Raw genomic sequence first — 18,591 nt, 5'->3', positions numbered from 1 at the left:
ATTGAGTCGAGTCTCGAATAATAAGCAATCGCGAGGCCAAACTGATAATAAAATTAATATTTCATATATATGCGTTAATGCGAGACAAAGGTGTTACGTAAATGATGTTTGATGAGAATACAAAAAAAAAAAAAAAAAGAATAATAATCAGGAAAATGTTATAAGTTAAAACGTTCTTGCCGGTGTTTATACATCATTTACGTTAAACGTATATTAAATTGGTGCGGGTGTGTGCAAATTACAAATGGAATTTTCGATCTATCTACTTTTTATTATATCAATCGAAAGGAAGTTAATTTCTGAATTAATATAACGATGTCCGTCTGTATGTCTGTTCGTGATATAATTTCACTAATACCTTGTTGTTGATATTATGAAGAAATCTGGTAAAAACATGTGTATACTGAAGCCAGAGCGAACGCTACTAAAAACGAGTTACCTCGGACCGTTTCTATGATCACTTCTTATTTTGAGAAAGTTGCTATACGAAAACAGTTATGTACGTATTTAATATTTGTGCAGCAAAACCATCAATGGGAAATAGTTTCTAGCATAGCAAATAAATGTGACAAATTTGGGCGAGGTGCGAGCATGGGCTTTGAATTCCCTCCTATATAAATGCTGCTGCAAAAAATAAAACCTACTAAGGCAACAAAATCTAATTTCTAATATTTTTCATTGAACATTAGGCCGATAGACTGATTTGATATACAAATTTACAAAGGTGTCTTTTATAAGCGCTCTGATTATCAAGCATCCGCCTTTATTGTGTACGACAATAAGGTATAATTTTTTTGATTTTATGACGAATATAGGCGGGGAAGTGTATTAGATAAAGTGGTGCAGATTGTTTAGTAATCGGCTCTTGCCAATTGTTTTTTTTTTGTAAGCTTTGAAAAGGTGAAAGAAATGTCGGCATATCACAACCGTGCACAGCGCGAATATCATAAGCATTAACCAGTTGCCGTAATTAGTTAGCGAAATTTCGTCGTGGAGGCTTTGATCTCTTTAAGATTTTACGAGGTCGAACACAATCGACAATCCTTTTTTGTTATCCTTATATAAAATTTCACTATCTTCATCAACCGCTTATAACTTTTCGAAAGCTCATAAATTATTATACATACGAATATAGATTTGATTAGTTTAAGATGCTAAGCCATCTGAGTAAATGTGTGTGTTTTTTTTTTTTATACGGAATGATGGCATTTATTATTATTATTATTATTATTTTTATACCCATCACCCACCGAAGGATGTAGGGTATATTCAATTTGTTAAAACGCTTGCAACGTCGACAAGGAAGCATGAGAGACCCCATAAAGTATATATATCCTTAGTCGGCAGCACATTCTAAATCGATTCAAACATGTCCCTCTGTCCGTCCGCCTATCCATATAATGTCTGTTGTAAATATTCTCCTGACTGTATCGTCTTCAAATTTGGCAGAAACATTGGCAGCTCTTGCGCGCAGGTCGGTATTGAAAATCGGCCAAATCGGACGAAACACATGTCCGCAGCACCACACCTCCGTTTTTCAAAAGGCATGAAAAACTAAACTAAAGCAAATAAATGTTCAAAAATTTGAACGCATATTCATTCCATCGGGCGATGATATAGTATCTTGCAAAAAAATGGATAAAATTGGCCACGCCTACCCAAAATTATGGTGTATCAAAATTTAATTTTTTTTAATACCTTCGTAAGGCGCAGAAACAAGCTCCTAAAATCCTATCAAGTTCTTGGCCTACTTCAAATTTCAAATGCATCTAAACATGTCCGTCTGTTCGTCTGTTCACCCGTCCGTATACCTAACGGTGTAGTATATTTGGTAAATATTCTCCCGTTCCCAAAAATGAAGATGACGCCTACAAATATGCAAAAGAATTTTGAAGCAAATCAAACTTTTCAAATGGACATGCCTTGAACGCCCACGCGTTTATGCGACAAAAACTTTTATTTAGAAAATAAGAAAAGTCGGTACCGCCCTGTAAATATTATACGTACATACATACATCCTTCTTTTTGTCTTTTTAGGATAACGGTGACAGGTATGAAAGTTCCGGTCAGGCCCGAATATTTCGCCATATTATTGTGCTTTTTAACATAAAAGAAAAGAGCTTTAATCTTTTATAAAATGTACAACAAATCATGATAAATCATATTAAAAGTAATTAACTTAATGTTAAACTGATTACGTATATAATCGTCATATATGTCCATTTCATTAAATTACGTCATTCCGTTAACGCCTGCGTGTTTTAAATTGTTGTTCTCAGAGTCCCAGCAATGAAAGGAATTTAATATGCTAGAGCAGAAAGTATAGCAACACGATTCCTCGTTGCTCAGGGCGGCACCTTTACTAAAAAATATGGGGATTTACAGCCTTGGGTTTGATTAACTCCTTGACAATAAGTAACAGGGCTCGTTCAGTCACCGGTAGCTGACCAGAGATAACTTGGAGAATGTGTAGCGGCGTCAGAGGAGTGAGATCAGTACACCGTCTCAAGTGTCGATTTTGAAAAATTCGGGTTTTTTTGGTTATATACTGGGGAGGATTGCAGGCCACTAAGTGTGCGAATTTAATTTTCGAATGTACCACCGACTTGTAAATCAAGGGAGCTTTATTTGGGGGCGGAGCTGCATGGTTATTAATTGATAGCTTAGTTAATTTGGAAAAGACGTGCATTGGGTGATTTTGATTCCATTGATGAATAAACTGACAGTCAGCGGCAGAGGATTGTTTTTTCGATTCTAAGACCGATGAGAAGTTCTTATATGAGAAGGAGGTGATATTGTCGTAAATCTAAGGTACAGTAAAAGTAACCAATGGGATGCAAGCAGATATGTGACTTTTGAGAAAGTCCAGATACTTTTTATTGTCAGCATCAGCACGAATTTGAAAGCTCGAAGAATCACGTTTTGTAACGCGATGACTTTTTATGAAATTCCAAAAAAGCCGAGAGTCATCATTAGCACGAAGATCGTCAATTGTGAGTGCACGATGCCTTCTTTTTGCCTTTCTTAGTATCGTATTCCACCCTTTGGGGATCTCAGTGTGGTCTGAGATATTGAAAGGGATGGTAAATTTGTTGAGTTTTTTTTTAAAGCTTTAAAGCGATATTAATGATTAATTGTTCGGATGTTCGGTTATCACATATATCGAACCTGATGAACGTGTGATGTCTTTACGTAGATAAGCATTTTTGATATGTCATTTGAAGTAAAAAAATGTCGAGTTTGTAAAGGTTAGGACCAAAATGCTTTCTGACAATGCTATTTTAGAGGAAATATGGAAAGTACGGTAAAGTTCATGTAGGCAGGGAAAGTTGCTTAATCTGATTATATTGACTAAGGCCTTGCCTCTATCCGTCGTTGTTGGGTTTCCGTAAACGTGATATGTGGCATTAAAATCTCCGCCAAGAATGACATTAGTGAAACCACCAAGAAGGTCACATAACCTAAACGAAATACTTGAAAGGTAATACGTTTGAAGCAGATGCCTTTTCTGAAAAGAATGCCAACTGCACCAAAACCGTTCTCTCTGTATTCAACGGCCGCAGCATAGTTTGTAAGTTTAAGGACCGAATTGACTTAGCTTATCACTACTTCATTTATAGCGTTTTGTTTTTCAAAAGAAATATTTTATCAGACGGAGTAAATGCCCTATATTACCTTTTGTAACTTGTAAAACTTGTAACCATAATTGTAGATGTAAATATGGCCGCAAAATTGAACAACAAAATACACACGATATTAGCTTTACAACCGTAAAATTGTAATTTTTTTACCAGGGCTGTTATTCATTCTTATGAACGGACTTCTTTAAGATATACAGAACTGCCAATGTAAATATGAGACTTTCTAAATTACGTCAAAATACAACGTTGTATAATCTCGGATAAGTGAACCGCAATATAAGAGATATCTCGCACGAAAATGTTAATTTTTTTTAAATTTTGTTGCAGTTTTACCTATAATATTTTTTTTTGTAGTTTAGAAAAATGAAAAATCGAAATATCTACTGAATATATTTTCAAGTTTTCTTATACTTCGTCATGCGAGTTTGGCGGGTACAGCGGGTACACTTGAAAACGTACAAAGAACGATAAAATAACATGAAATAAGGACATGACATAAAATCAAATGAAAATCGCTAAATGTGAATATGGACAGTAAGAGAAAGAGAGAGACGGAGACGAGGAAGAGAGACTGAATGAGAGAGCAAGATTAATGGAGAGAAAACTAGAAAAAGACAGAGAGAGAGAGAGAGAGAGAGTGTGCGGAATGCCTAAAAATTATTAAAAAAAAAAAAAATTAAAAAATAAATTCAAAATGTGAACATATGCGCAGCTCCTTACTCTATGAATACAATTACAAATCTTTTATTAATTATACATGAACGTACACGTACTTTAAATAAGAATTCAAATAAGCAAAACCTGGAAAAGTAACAAAAACAAGTGCCAGATTTACCGGTAAAATGTAAGCAAAGTGTTTAAAAAATATAAAATTCATGTATGGGGGTGGAAGTCGTATTATATATTTCACGAGGCAATTCATGTTTCAACAGTATGGCTGACATTCATTAAGTTGCAACTTGATTCTAACATAATGAAACGTCAGTCAGTGGAGGGCAGGATACATAGCCGGTTGTATTTCTTTCCACTCTATTTTTCTCTTCTTTGGGGCGTTTGAATAAGGTTCCAATGTGAAACACTAAAGAAAACTTTTAAATAATTTTAACATTCATGTAGGCGCATCTTAAAAGTGTTAAAAAAAAAAAAAAAAAAAAGTTAAACAAGTGCCCTATAGTTCATGAATACATCAATACAAAACAAAAAAAAAAAAAAACAAAATGTTTAAAATTGTGAAAGGATGTAAGACATAACAGTTACTATTAAGAAAAATTTATAAACTGTTATAATATAATAAAGGAAAGTGTACTGTTTTCTTTCTTTTTGCTTCTGGAAATTCAAAGGAAGAGAATTAAACAAAAAAAAAAAGAAAAAAAGGACAAGCACTTTCTATGGTTGTTTTACTCTAACGTATTGATATAAGTTACTGTTATAATAAAGTAGTAAAATCCAACCGAAGGCCAAGAAATAAAAATATAATCGATAGCATTATATATTGTATAATCAGCGAGTATTTTCTCTCGTTTTCTCTCTTCTTGTCCATCTCTGCGTGCCCTTTCTTCCTACACTAAATTCTAACGGTTAAAGTTTCGACGAGTTTTTAGTCGTTAAATGTAAATGATGAATTGTAACAGTAATTGTGTAATTTTTTATTCGTTAGCATAAAAATATCTATTCGTAACTTGAACGCTCTATTGAATTGAACGTAAAACGGCAACTCTCTTACTTTGCTCCGATTATAAAGACAACATCTCTTATGTATATGTATATATATATTTATATATATATATATATATATATCTTTACATATATATATATGTCTGAATTGCATTGAGCGTTTAAAGCATAAACGCATCATCATGTAATGTGTTATAATAATTTAAAGCAAAACATCGCATTCGCATTAATCTAATCTAACGATTGTAAAACATTATTAAGTGAGAAAGAATCAGAAGGAAATATATGTAAAATTGGGTATTTTGAAACTGTAAGAAAAAAGTTAAGGTTAAAGAAAACCAAAAAAAAAAAATAAAAAAAAAAAAAAAGAAATCAATTAGAATCAATTAATGATGAGAGAAAATGAATCGGTGGTGTAAAAATCTTGAACTCCTCTTAATCGAGAAATGGAAATGATTTTCACGCTCATGTTATTAAAAAGAAAAAATAGGTAAATTATTACAAGTAAAGCAACTAAAATTTATAACATATTTTTAAGGGAAAAGAAAATAACTAAATGTTTGCTTGAAAGTATTTAAGAATAAAGTTTACGCTTACTCTACGTTATGTATACATATACATATGTATATATATATATATGCCTTGTTATAATATTGTCGTGTATATGAGTATATACATACTTAGTCTCTCTACGTGATTATAATAACTATTTTTCTGTTAGGTTTTTTTAATCAACCCATCAATGCATAATATCCTATCGAGTGGCTGGATTCACTAAACTACCAGCAACAACAACAATAAGACAATGAAATACTACTATATATTCCTAAGGCAGACTAACTGACTGTAAACAGTTAGCCATCGTGCAGGAGATTTACTACATAGCGTAATCATAAAAATAAACTACGAAAAGTAAAAGCAAAAGCAAAAGAAAAAATATGAAGAAAAGCGTAGGGAGAAACAAGCGAGTATTATTTCCCTATTACAAATAGTAGATGTAAAGTAGGAAGAAGGCCAAAGAAAAGGAAGAGAAAAAAGAAAATGTTAAAAAGGAAACAAATATTCACTCATACGATAATAAACTGTAAACTGTTTCAAGCTCATTCATCATCAGGTCTGTTAAAAAAATAAAATCATATATAGCAAGCAGTAACTAACAACTCTCTTAATACTTGCCCGAGTTTGTTTCGCAGCGGTTTCATGCATGCATATATATATATATGTATGTATGTATGTATATATGTATGTATATATATGCGTATGTGTATATGCACGTTATTCGAAATTGTGCTCGGAAAACTGTTATTTAGTATAAAACATTAAAAGGTAATAAAGCTATTTCCCTTCCTTTTACATACTTTCATATAATATTGGCCGTTAAATATAAGTTGGGAGTTTTTCTTCAAAATATTCATTAAGTCATAGTTGTACGTTTGCTGTTATAAGGTTTCCTAAATTTTAACAATTTTTTTTCTTTTTTTTTTTCTGTAAAATGAACACTCAATTAAAGGTGAAGAATTTCAGTAAAAATTAAGCGTCTAAGTGTTCATTAATAAGTTAATTATTACGATATTTAAGTTATGCACGCGCTTTGCTTCGTCATCCCATGTTAGCGGGAAACGATTAAAATTTTTGTTTGTCTAAACAGCAATTATTGATATATATGAAGTACAGCGTGCAGCTCTCCCATACGGTGCTTACATTTTGGTGAGTTTGCGAAGCGTTTCTCATTTTTCGAAAATAAAAAAAAAAAAAGAACGAAATTCTTCCAGTTCATGTTCACGCTTAAAATACAAGTCTCGAACAAGTATCGCCGAAAGTTTCACCTTTTATTCAAGTATGGCACACTATATGTCATATTTGATTCGTGTGTGTACGGAAAACTAACTGCGAACAAAATCTATAGGAATTTATTCACACTCATCCAATTAATACCACAGCTTTTTTTTTGGTGAACTCTACCACCGAAGAATAGTTTTTTTGCGTGTAACATCTACTAAGCTGCATAGGTGTTTGCAAAAATTTTGATCACTTTTTCACTTGAAGGAAACATTTATTCTCTTGAAAAATTCGTACAATATATATTAATAAAAATAGTTTCCAACATTTTCTACAACATTTTATAATATTTTTGACAACATGGAGATATCATGTCGAAAGAACTTATTCACCGACCCATTTTCACCCTTTTTGAAGTTTGCGGACCCGCGAGCCGGACAAGCTATGCTTCACCGATCTGAACAAGCCATAATCGGGAGGTGCCATCTCTAGTGAGTATGTTAGGTGTGTGGCAGAAATTTCCATTCGAGCTGTAACAGTGTATCCTGGACAACGCTTGCAACAAGCAACCAAAAAATGGCATTTTCAGTCAATTCGTATCGCCACTTTTAAATCCTTGAAATCAAGACCGACAATTGGGGTACGATGGAGCAGTATCACCATAAGCCTCTGAACGTTTTTGGCGGGCTTCGACAGCAGATTTCTTTAAATAAACAACAAAGGTAATGAGTTTGCAAGAAGAAGAATCTTGAGCGCTCCGTGATTAACGTCGGCGTACGCTGAATAGTTATGTAATCATATTAAATGGAAAACTCTTATCTCATGTAAATGAAGGCCAAAACTATCGAATTTGAATCGAATCGTTACGTATACTGGTGTTTGCCATTTCTTTATCATTCGTCGCCGATCAAAACACCTGACACCTGCGAATGTAGCGTTCAAGAGTCCGTTTAAGAGATATTTCCTACGTAGGCCTACAATGCGAATACATCTTTGATATTATTTTCTCTTCGTTATAGTTAAGTCATTGAATCGATTTTAATTAAATCTTACGCACCTGTTAGGCTAGGTTTGGAAGCTGTTTGGAAATCAAAGTCCAGAGTTCCAAGTTTCTAAAAAACTCTTACAAATCCTTAAATCCGTAAATTCACATCAATTTTTGTCCTTTCGTAAAGAGCGAGGCTCAGAAAGCTTTCTTCCCAAGGCAAATGCATTCCTTTCTCGCTTTAGATAAGACATTTCATCTTACCCTTCATTTTGCTCTGCATGACGTGTTAGAAGTCGCCATTAGCAACTACGGCTTGGGTATTTGTGTTAAGAGAATGTACGGCACAGCGATACCACTAACACAATGTTATATTCGAGTGTTGTCCCGACAGATTCTAATAATTTCCATGTGTGCAACTTCTCATATATGCCAACCTTTTATTATTCCAATCCAAATAAAGTTTCTACGTCTGCGTGTTTGCTTGTCTTCGTGTCGATTTGAATTGTATATCACATGTGTTTTTGAGTTTACCAAATGCATTAAACCGGATTAATCTCACGAACTCACTTCCCGTATCAATAAAGCTATCGAAAAATAATGAAAATTAAATTTTGCAATTTTTAATTCTCCCCAAGAAAATTCAGTGGAAAATATTAGTATTTTTCAATATCACTAACTGAATGTCGAAATTTTGGATAGGATAATATCAATATTTGATCTCTCTCTCTCTCTCTCTCTCTCTCTCTCTCTCTCTCTCTCTCTCTCTCATATAAGTTTTTATAAAAGATAAGCCTTTAGATGGCAACAACGTTTCATTTTTAGCGCTTTGTAAGAAAAATTCATTCAGTATAGTAGTTTGGCTCCGTATTTTGATTGTTTCCTGGATAAAAAGTAAGTTTTAAGCAACATGACGGGAGTAAATGCATTTGCATGGGATGAAGCGGTGTAGGATGGTATAGGTCGAGTCATAAGTAACTTCCGTTTCTTGTATCAGACATCCATTTTGCTTCCACTCGAGGAGAGGTCCAACCTTTTTGCTTTGCGTTTGTTGATTGTTGTCGATTTTGCTTCAATATTGCCCGTCAAATTCAGAAGTACATCCCGTCTCTTAATGTCGTAGCACCGGACGGGACCGGAATTTTACAATGCATTTTCTAACTGCCCGATCAGTTATCAGTCCTTCCCCGTATACGCTGCATATTTTTTCGGCTGCCGACTTAGCGCAAAGCAAAGGTTAAGAAAACCAGTTGACTGTAACATGCACCACATACAACGGTTGACAGAAGACTACTTGAATCCTTATCTGTATGGTGAAAACAAAAACTCATTTGTTTCGGTGACTTGCAGCGAATAGTTACAGCGGAAGTTACTTATGACTCGACCTTATACTTGATCATAAAATATGGATGAAGAGTGCCACAAAGGCAAGGAGGTGGCTGACAACAGTAGAAAAAGAGAGAAAAATAACTTTTTATTTATAAACGTACAAGAGACTTGCAACAAACGCTGTAAAAATGCACTCAAACTCATTGCAACAAAGTGGATCGAATAATAAAGTTAAGTAACAATGCTTGCCGGAGTGACTGGACAGAGAAAGTTAAAAATATTTTTTCATTATCCAAGTACTTAAGTGTAAGATAGAAAAGTTGAAAATTTGTTCACACTTCGGAATAAAGATAAAACTTTCGAAAATTCGCCTTTGGTAACCACCATCGCAAACCAGCGCCGAGTAGCATACGTTCAAAATATTTCAGTAAACTTGGTTGTGTCAGTGGATTGACGCTTTTCATATTAAATTTTTCTTGGCTCTTATAAATTTTTATAACAAGTTCGTAGCTTTATTTTAAAACTTTAGGTCAGCTTTTGCTGCAATTTTAGACGTTTTTTAAGATCTGCTTTCTCACTATTTTTCTAATATTCGCTCAATAATGAATTTCCCTACAGCATAGCATCTGCATATATCTCCATCACAATGCAGTTTACCGAAATGCGATGCATTGTTGAGCAAAGAGTAAGACGCAGTGAAAATAGTAAGTGTACTCCGCGCCTAAGTACACTACAATATATGTATAGATATAAAAAAAAAGAAGAATAATATGACGTCATGAGAAAGGCAACATTGTCCAAGAGCATTTAGTATTTTTCATAGACATATTCATGTACTATCGTTAACTGTTCCTTTGAGTCAGGTGAATGAATCTCTTAACGGATGGGAAACTATTTTCGTTCTCCCACTTTATATATTAGTTTGGGGAAAAAGAAATCCATTATTTTTTCGGTAGATGGCTGCACTGATAGATTTCTCGTAAAGTATCGAGCAAACAATTTCAGAAGCACCTTAAACGGCCAGGAAGGTTTTGCTATGCATTTGGTGGGTCTGGAAGGAGATTATTTATTATGAGTTTCTTCTATATGGCCAAACGCTAAATTCTGATCTCTACTGTCAACAACTGGACCGTTTGAAGATAGCGATTGACCAGAAACGGCCAGAATTGGCCAACAGGAGAGGTGTCGTGTTCCATCAGGACAACGTTAGGCCACACACATCTACAGTGACTCGCCAGAAACTTCGGGAGCTTGGTTGGGAAGTTTTAATGCATCCGCCATACAGTCCGGACTTGGCACCAAGCGATTATCATCTTTTTCTTGCATTGCAAAATTTTTTTAATGATAAAAAATTGGAATCTAGGGAGGATTGTGAAAATCGACAAATAGAGATCAGGACTTCTATGAGAGAGGCATTTTGAAATTACCTTTAAAATGGCAACAAATCGTACAACAAAACGGTGCATATTTGACCCAAATCGGACAATCCGAAGCATGTTAAATAAAGTCCTGAAGTTCATATAAAAATAATGGATTTGTTTTTCCCCAAACTAATATATATGTATATATATATATATATATATGCAGTGATAGATATTTTGTTGAAAATTATAGAGGCATTACTAGACCTAGTATGTGAGCTGAAATTTAATTACTAGGCATTTATGACCGCCTCTGAAGGCAAACAAACGGACGTTATCTATATTGGCTCCAGTGAAGACTTGGGCATAACTTGTCGCAATTATTATTATGTAAATTACGTCGCTTAGACTTCCTCCAAAACACGCGTACACGTTTCTTTTTTCTTATCTTTCTCTACTCCTTCTCTCTTATTCTATATATAATATGAAATGTTTTGCTTTTTAGATTTCTATTCATGTCTCTCATGTTGAATTTTAAATATTTAATTTTTAAGCATTAATCTTTAATAATCATGTCACAGTTTAAGCTTTTAATCCCAAGTGTTTGTCGGCGGTTCGACGGAATTTAGTTTGCAGCTGAATAAAAACTAATGTGATTGCAATTCGCCGCTTTTTTCTATGAATATTCATTCATTCTTTCGACGAAGGCGATAACGAAATTCACTTGGTTCAGTTTTTCATTTCGACATCCCTGAGGTCGGGGGCCGATCAAAAAGCGACATGTTTAGATGGAGTTTAATGAAAATTTATTTGAATATAAATTAAGAAAGAATACGTTTGGATTTTGGTGCAAAAAAGTGTTGTGAACTCTCTTCCCTGGGCCATGATGTAGTACTATTTTCAGTCGTAGAAGAAGTTTTTAAATATTATTTACGATAAAGAAAAGTTTTCTCAAAAGCGTTATAATAAAAATTGAAGAATTGAAATTCTTTTACCGTAAAACCATAGATTGGGAATGTTGGCGGTATGCGGAACTTCAGACGGCTCCACTCTTTCAATCTAATAAAGGCCGCAAGAGATTCGTTTCAAGGCATTAACTACATAGAACATCAATTTATATTTATTATATATAGGCGAGAGGACGTCGTAACGTTGAGCTAGTAAGTCGTTGCTTGTTTACGAACAAATTTACTTTAGATCAGATTAGCATTGATCGCATCTTAGATTGCTATTGATGTTTTCAATTGTGTGTATTGTGGAGCTGTATGTTAAAATTGCTAAATAACCATGAATAGATATCCATAACTGGTCTTAAAAGTCGAAATGATTTAGTGATGTCCAATACGTGTATGTGGAAATGATGAGAGTGAACAAATTTCATATGAAATTTTCTCAAGCCTGTGAAGATAAATTCGAATTCAACTAGCAAAGACACCTACCATTTCAATATTTTTGATAATTCAGATATATATTGGATTCGGAAGCCTACACCCGCCATACTCAGAAATGTAGAATAAGTTTGTAAACGGTTCTAGGGTGTTGTGCAAGATACAAGTGCGAAGGAGAGATTTGAATGTTTTTTAGCTCATTCGAGAAGTATTTTCATACCGATTCACCTGAAGTCGATGAGTATTGTGACATTTTTTAATTTGGCCGCACTAGCTTCTCAAATTTGGCTGCTTTTCAAAATCCATATCAAATTTCAAAAAATTGTTAAAAATATTCCCTATAAGTAGAATTTGAATTTGTTTAGCTTGTTTGAAAGGTATTTTCATATATATTCATGACGTGCCCATAAAAATATTTTACGTTCTTCAATATGGCCGGAGTACGCTTCCAAATCCAACTATATCTTAATTTTATATATTTAACAGAGCTGTCTTATGGGGTTTACTGATGCCTTTTAAAGGATATGGTATGTGTCCTGGCTAATTATATTCGAATTTATCTTCACGCCCATAACTTTTCCTTATTACTGTTAACAGGTAAAGAAACCAATCATTTTTCCTACATCGTTCTAAATCGGTAAAACTTCAAAAACTTTGATTAATTGTGGTTTCAAAGTTCAGAGGTGATATTAAAATCTAAAGTTCAAATATTAGGATACTCGGAATAGTCCGCCCATTGTTACGAGGAAACTGTGCATACACAGGTTGGGGCATATCGACTGTAGAGAGCTGCCAGAGTGAAAGAAAAAATATTTGATATCAAGTGAAAGGAACATTTCATCATCCCGCGATCGAATGTTTTAAAACAAGATGGCGATGAGTGGGAACATACTGGACTCAAGCTGAATGTATCTTCTTGACTGTCGTTTTTTTCCTGTCTTTTTTCGTTTGCTTTCTTATTTCTCTTCATTTTATTAAAGTTTCATGTGTGCGTGCGCCTCTGTCGAGCGAAGTAGTGAAAGTTTTGCCGATCAACTGTACTCTTGCGTTATGTTATTTTCGCGGTAGGGAAAGTCGAGGTCAGCAATTAAAAATTGTAGTATAAATCTGCTTAATTATAAGTTGACTAAATTGGCGCTTATTTCTATTGCTTTTATTCTCTTCGGTCTAAGTCGAATGTAACTCCCTTCGATTCTTTTATTTGCCTTCACTGTTCTTACGAGTAATGCCGATAATGCAAAGAGAGAGAGAGAGAGAGAGGCGTGTGCTCACTTAGTAATAGTGTGCGTAATAAAACTTGTCTGCTGTCAATATTGTAAATTGTGTTTCATCGGATGGTTTTGTGAGAGCTTTATGGTACGACACCGTTCCAGCTCAATTTTCAACCCATAAAGAGATATCATCTGCAATTTTCTTTATTTTGTAATCTATTCCCGGCTTTTGTATGTGTTTTTGAATCGCTAATAAAGTTTTTCGCTACACATGTTATTAAGTTTGTTAGAGTTTTCCGGTTCGGTTCTCCGTAAAATATGATTAAAAAGAGAAACATTTCTTTCATTGAGAACAACAAACTATCTCTCGATTCTAAGATATGAAAATAAATTTCATCTATCGGTAGTCCTTCCAGTTATGCTTATATTCACTGTACATTTCAAAAGTCAAGTGTCCCTCTGATTGCTGCAGTGCAGTAGACGGCCGCGTAAGAGCAGCAAATTTCGGACTGATTGTTCATTAAGTAATTTATCGTACTAGGTTCCCATCATCGTTCGAACTAGATGTTTTCCCCTTCTAGGGTCATACTTTGACGTTACACATTTTAACGAATTCTTTTTTGAACAAACTTTTCCTCTCGTGTACTCCGACGAACGGGCAAAAAATTCCAATTATTTTGCTTTTAACGGTAGCACAGTGGTTGTTACTGTACTTGCGTCTGAATAAACTTGAAATTGGTGTCCTGAATTTTACGACCAAAACAAGAATGATCAACACAGATTGGACGGACAAATAGGCAAACGGACACTCTTAAATAGATTGGAAATTTTGGTACTGACCAAGAGGTGTCTGAAGCTTACTTTTGCATGTTGTGAATTTTTTGGCAAAATGATTATACCTCCATCCTTCGCTGTCCGATAAGTAACGTGTAATTTACACCAGTGCTCGACTTCGCTTAATGAACAATGCCGATTATCCACCTGTTTAATTCGGGAGTAGAATGACTTGCTTCAAATTGTTTCACACATTTTCCAAGACCGGTTGTCGTATGTTCGGCTGAATATTGAAGATTATCGATTTCAAGAGATTGTCGGTGGGGGACAATTTGTATTTGCATGATTTTGACTTGGAATGCCTTCAAACAATGAGGCCCATGTGACAGCATAAAATAAACTGTGATGAGGGTCATTAATACGTCATTTACGGTTCCTATGTATTATATCAGATATCATATTATATAATCAAAAGACAACTGAACGCGCAAATTTCTGATACACTTGTGTTGTCTCCTTCTCCACTTTTTACAGTGATGCAATTTTTCAAATTAATATTCACTTAAAAAAGCACACAATCGTATACAGTGTAGTTTTGCAAACATTTGATACAGAGCCGTGTGACATCATATTAAGAATGAAGGGGCCAGAAATTAAATTGTTGCTAACTAGTAATAAACCTATTACTTTTATCGATAACAGTAAACAGGAAAAGTCGCGGATATATTTCTCTGCCTCTTACCTTACTTTTGAATAGCTTCTTGGCTACGCCATATAGTACATCTCGTTCCCTCCGATATTAAATCGGATTTTGAGAAATTTCTTAGCCGTTATTGTTTATGGTTTAGCTCTCTCTGCTTATAGCATTTACATGGCGTTGGCTAAAGGGGACGGGAAAGTAAATGAGGGCAAATCAAACATCATTAGCTGGTGAATGCATATGCATGTAGTGCGTGTGCAAGTGCCAGTGCCAGAGCATTTTTCCATCATTTAAATCGAAATAGAGTGTGACAAGCATGATTTAGCAATTATTTCGTACAATCAGTCATTCAGGCATAAATTAAGCGAACAATTACTGACATCGCACGCATACGTATGCGAATGCCTGATAACATCACATCGCTCGTCGCTCATCTTTACTCGACCGTACATTGCAATAGTTTGGCCCATTTGCGAAACTTGTTGAGTGCTTGTTGAATAGGCGTTAGGGGTTGAAGTGTTCATTTGCGGGCAGTTCGAAAGATGTGAAAACAAAATTTGCGTCACTCGTACATCAATACAAATAAAAATAATATTTGAGTTTTAATTTCTAAACTGTTGTAAAACAGATATCGCAGTAATGCTAATGAAGGTGGCGATCATGGTGGTAGGGTGGTGGAGGTCTTAGGTTATCATCAGCCTTTGCTAATGTATTTTCTTTAAGGGAATAACTTAAACGACCTAAATCGAATTTAATTATACATAAATACAAACGTTATCATGCCATAGGTTAGATACAGCCAGGATCGCATAAGTATAGGCATCGACTTATTAATATATAAATATGAAGATTTATTAACAAAAATATATATAAAAAAAAAATGTATTTTCACTTAAAAATATAAAAATGTGAAATATAGTACGTAATTGAATTGATAAAAAAATTAATATAACTTAACATAAAATTAGAATAAAATATCTTATCTTAAAAAGAACTAAGTCAAACTGTAATGAGGGATAAAAATTGACTATTGTCAACTAAATGAAAATACCTCGAATGGTATGTTATGGTAAAACAAGAACGAAAAACAAATTCGATTAGGACCGAATCCTCTATACCCGTCACCATTACCGTAAAAAAGACAAAACAAGTAAGAGAATAATATTTGTGTCCTCTAAAAATATGGAGTGTCTGTCACTGCTGCTGATTTTTTCTGTTTTCAAAATAAAAGTTTTTCTCGCATAGGCGTGTGGATGTCGTAGGCATGTCCTTTGAAAAGTTTAGATCAATTCCAAGTTTTTGTGGAAATTTGTAAGCGATATCTTTACTTTTGGCTAACGGGCGAGGATTTACCACAGATACCAACTACACAATTGGGCTGACGGACAGACTTAAGTCGATTCAGAATTTGATTCTGATCAAAAATATATAGGCTTTGTAGGATCTCTGATGCTTACTTCTATCAAATTTGAAGTTAATATTTTCATTTTTGCGACCAAGCGAGTGCCAACAACAACAAACATCAGACAGATGAACGGACATGGTTTAATCAATTCAGAAATTCACGCTGATCAAGAGCATATATAATTTATAGGGCCTTTGAAAATTCCTTTTGGTTTTTACGTACATTTTGAAAAAAAGACAGGATAAGGTAATCATCGTTTATTAATAAAAATGGTTTAAGTAAATTTTTCAAAAGTCGGATCGGTTTCGAAAATGTACGTGAATGTGCTACGGATACGGTCTTGTATTTCAATATTTTTTTTTTTTTTTGGTACTTTTCTCCATTCGTTTCGTCTTTTCAACGTATTTTAAAGGGCTCAAAGTAATAATTAAGTCACCGTAAAAAAAACATCCAAAAATTGTAGAGTGCTTTCCTCGTTTAAGATGACTTCACTTTTCTGTCTAAGATAGCTAATAGAGTATTTCGTCTCAGTATCACATTTAAATGATTTTATTTGATTCATGAGCTTGTGACAAAAAAAGAAACAATAACATGCTAACTGAAAATTTATCACAGCTGAGCATTTTTCTGTTAATATTTTACATATATATGTGGTATGGTAAGGTGTCAGTGTTTATTAATGTTATTACTATGCTTAAATTTATTGAAAAAAAAATGATCGAAGCGTATCGTGGAAGAGCGACGACGATTTTCCTTTATAGAGAAAAAGAATAATTTTCGGTTAATGAACGAACTCTGGAATCACTTTACTTTAGATGAAACGTATGAGATGCTTTAACATTTTAAGAAAATACTCATTAGTATCTTTTACGTATATAAAGGGTATAGGAACCGATTTTCGTTGCATATCGCTTTCACTAATTATAAAAACTTATGAGTTCTATATGAGAAAATGTTACACAAATTTTGGCGTAACGCGAATAACGCCTTGTAAGTGCCTGAACCCACATTGACTGAATATTGAATCGTTGCCTCCTAGGGGTGCACTGCTAGATCTACTAAAAATGTATGATAAATCATTGGATAAAAGTGATTGCAAGTCCACGGACGAGCAATGTTTATTTTTTGCGTACCTCGCACGAAAATTCGTGCAACTGTAATCATCGCGAAATGTCCCGGAGGTAAATAGTGCGAACGGGGACTTTTCAATACTCGCAGTAGAATTTATTGACACAATAAACGCATGTCGTGCTTTCCTTTTCAGTCCGCAGACTTATGCGAAAAGAAGGTTACCTCCCCTTCTCGCAAGGGAGCTTCCAATGAAAAAATGTCAAACTCCAAGACTCTCTCTGTAGTTTGACAAATGCAGAATTGATATGGATGTACTCATGTGTACTCGGTGTATCTTTCCGCCTTTTTATGTCTGCGGTATGTGAGGTAAACATTCTCTTGATCGCAAGAATATCGGTTTCAAACGCAACATAACCTACAGAGACGAGAATAAAAACATCCTATGGCATATTCTGTTTAGTTTTTTTTCTAGTTTTCCTTAAGATAAAGTCGTAAGTAATTTTCTTACTTGTTAGTTTTTTACCAATTGAAATGGAATTTTGGTCCAGCAAATTCAATAAATGAATAATTACATCCTGAAGTTGAATATAAAGCTTCTTCAATGTTAACACCTAGCAACTTACCAGCTGAATATATTATATAAGTAGAGCGCGAGATGGATAAATAAAGTTTTTTTTTTAATTATTTCAATATTTTAAAATTTGATTTAACTCAGTGTAAAGTGAATTTGAGAAAAAAAATAAATCCCCCCCCCCCCCCCTTTTTATTTAGTGATTTAAGAGGGTGGGGGGGGGGGCTACTTATATGCCCATGGCTGTAGATTTAAATAAAAGAAAATTCTTATTTCACATTATTGCTAACAGATATTTTAAATGTTTTCGTATCTTTACAGAATGACAACAAGAACAACAATAAATCATTTTTGAAATCTTTATGAGAATTCCAGAGTATACCGAAAAGTTTGTAATTTAATATGTGTTTAGCTACTTTAGTATGAGGAGGGGGAAAATATTTAAAATGAAATCGCATACGCAATTATTGTAACAGTTTCGCAATTGTGTGCATATCAGACACATTAATAAGAAAACACACATATTTATATATATGGATATATATATATGTAATTTTACATGTGGTAAATGTTGCGAATTTCTATGAAAAAGTCAGAAGACTCGCTGTTGGTACAATGTTACGACCGACTTCGTGTGGCCCTGGGCCACCATCACAAGATACTGTACACGAATTTAGCATAAATTTTAAAAACAATAAAACC

The 18,591-nt window shown here is 34.1% G+C and overlaps 2 long non-coding RNA genes across 2 annotated transcripts; one reads left to right on the top strand and one right to left on the bottom strand.

Moving 5' to 3' along the window:
- Positions 1-349: 349 nt before the first annotated feature.
- Positions 350-18,289, bottom strand: LOC119632532. The gene is made up of 3 exons (XR_005246790.1): positions 18,209-18,289; positions 16,205-16,207; positions 350-643 (listed from the first exon to the last, which is right to left on the bottom strand). It is a non-coding gene; the product is annotated as an uncharacterized LOC119632532 (long non-coding RNA).
- Positions 4,818-18,589, top strand: LOC119632531. The gene is made up of 2 exons (XR_005246789.1): positions 4,818-5,805; positions 18,211-18,589. It is a non-coding gene; the product is annotated as an uncharacterized LOC119632531 (long non-coding RNA).
- Positions 18,590-18,591: the final 2 nt, after the last annotated feature.

This window comes from Glossina fuscipes, unplaced genomic scaffold (assembly GCF_014805625.2).
Source record: "Glossina fuscipes isolate IAEA_lab_2018 unplaced genomic scaffold, Yale_Gfus_2 1, whole genome shotgun sequence".
Taxonomy (NCBI): domain Eukaryota; kingdom Metazoa; phylum Arthropoda; class Insecta; order Diptera; family Glossinidae; genus Glossina; species Glossina fuscipes.
The sequence above is the reverse complement of the archived record's forward strand: the minus strand, read 5'-3'. Positions and strand labels throughout refer to the sequence as shown.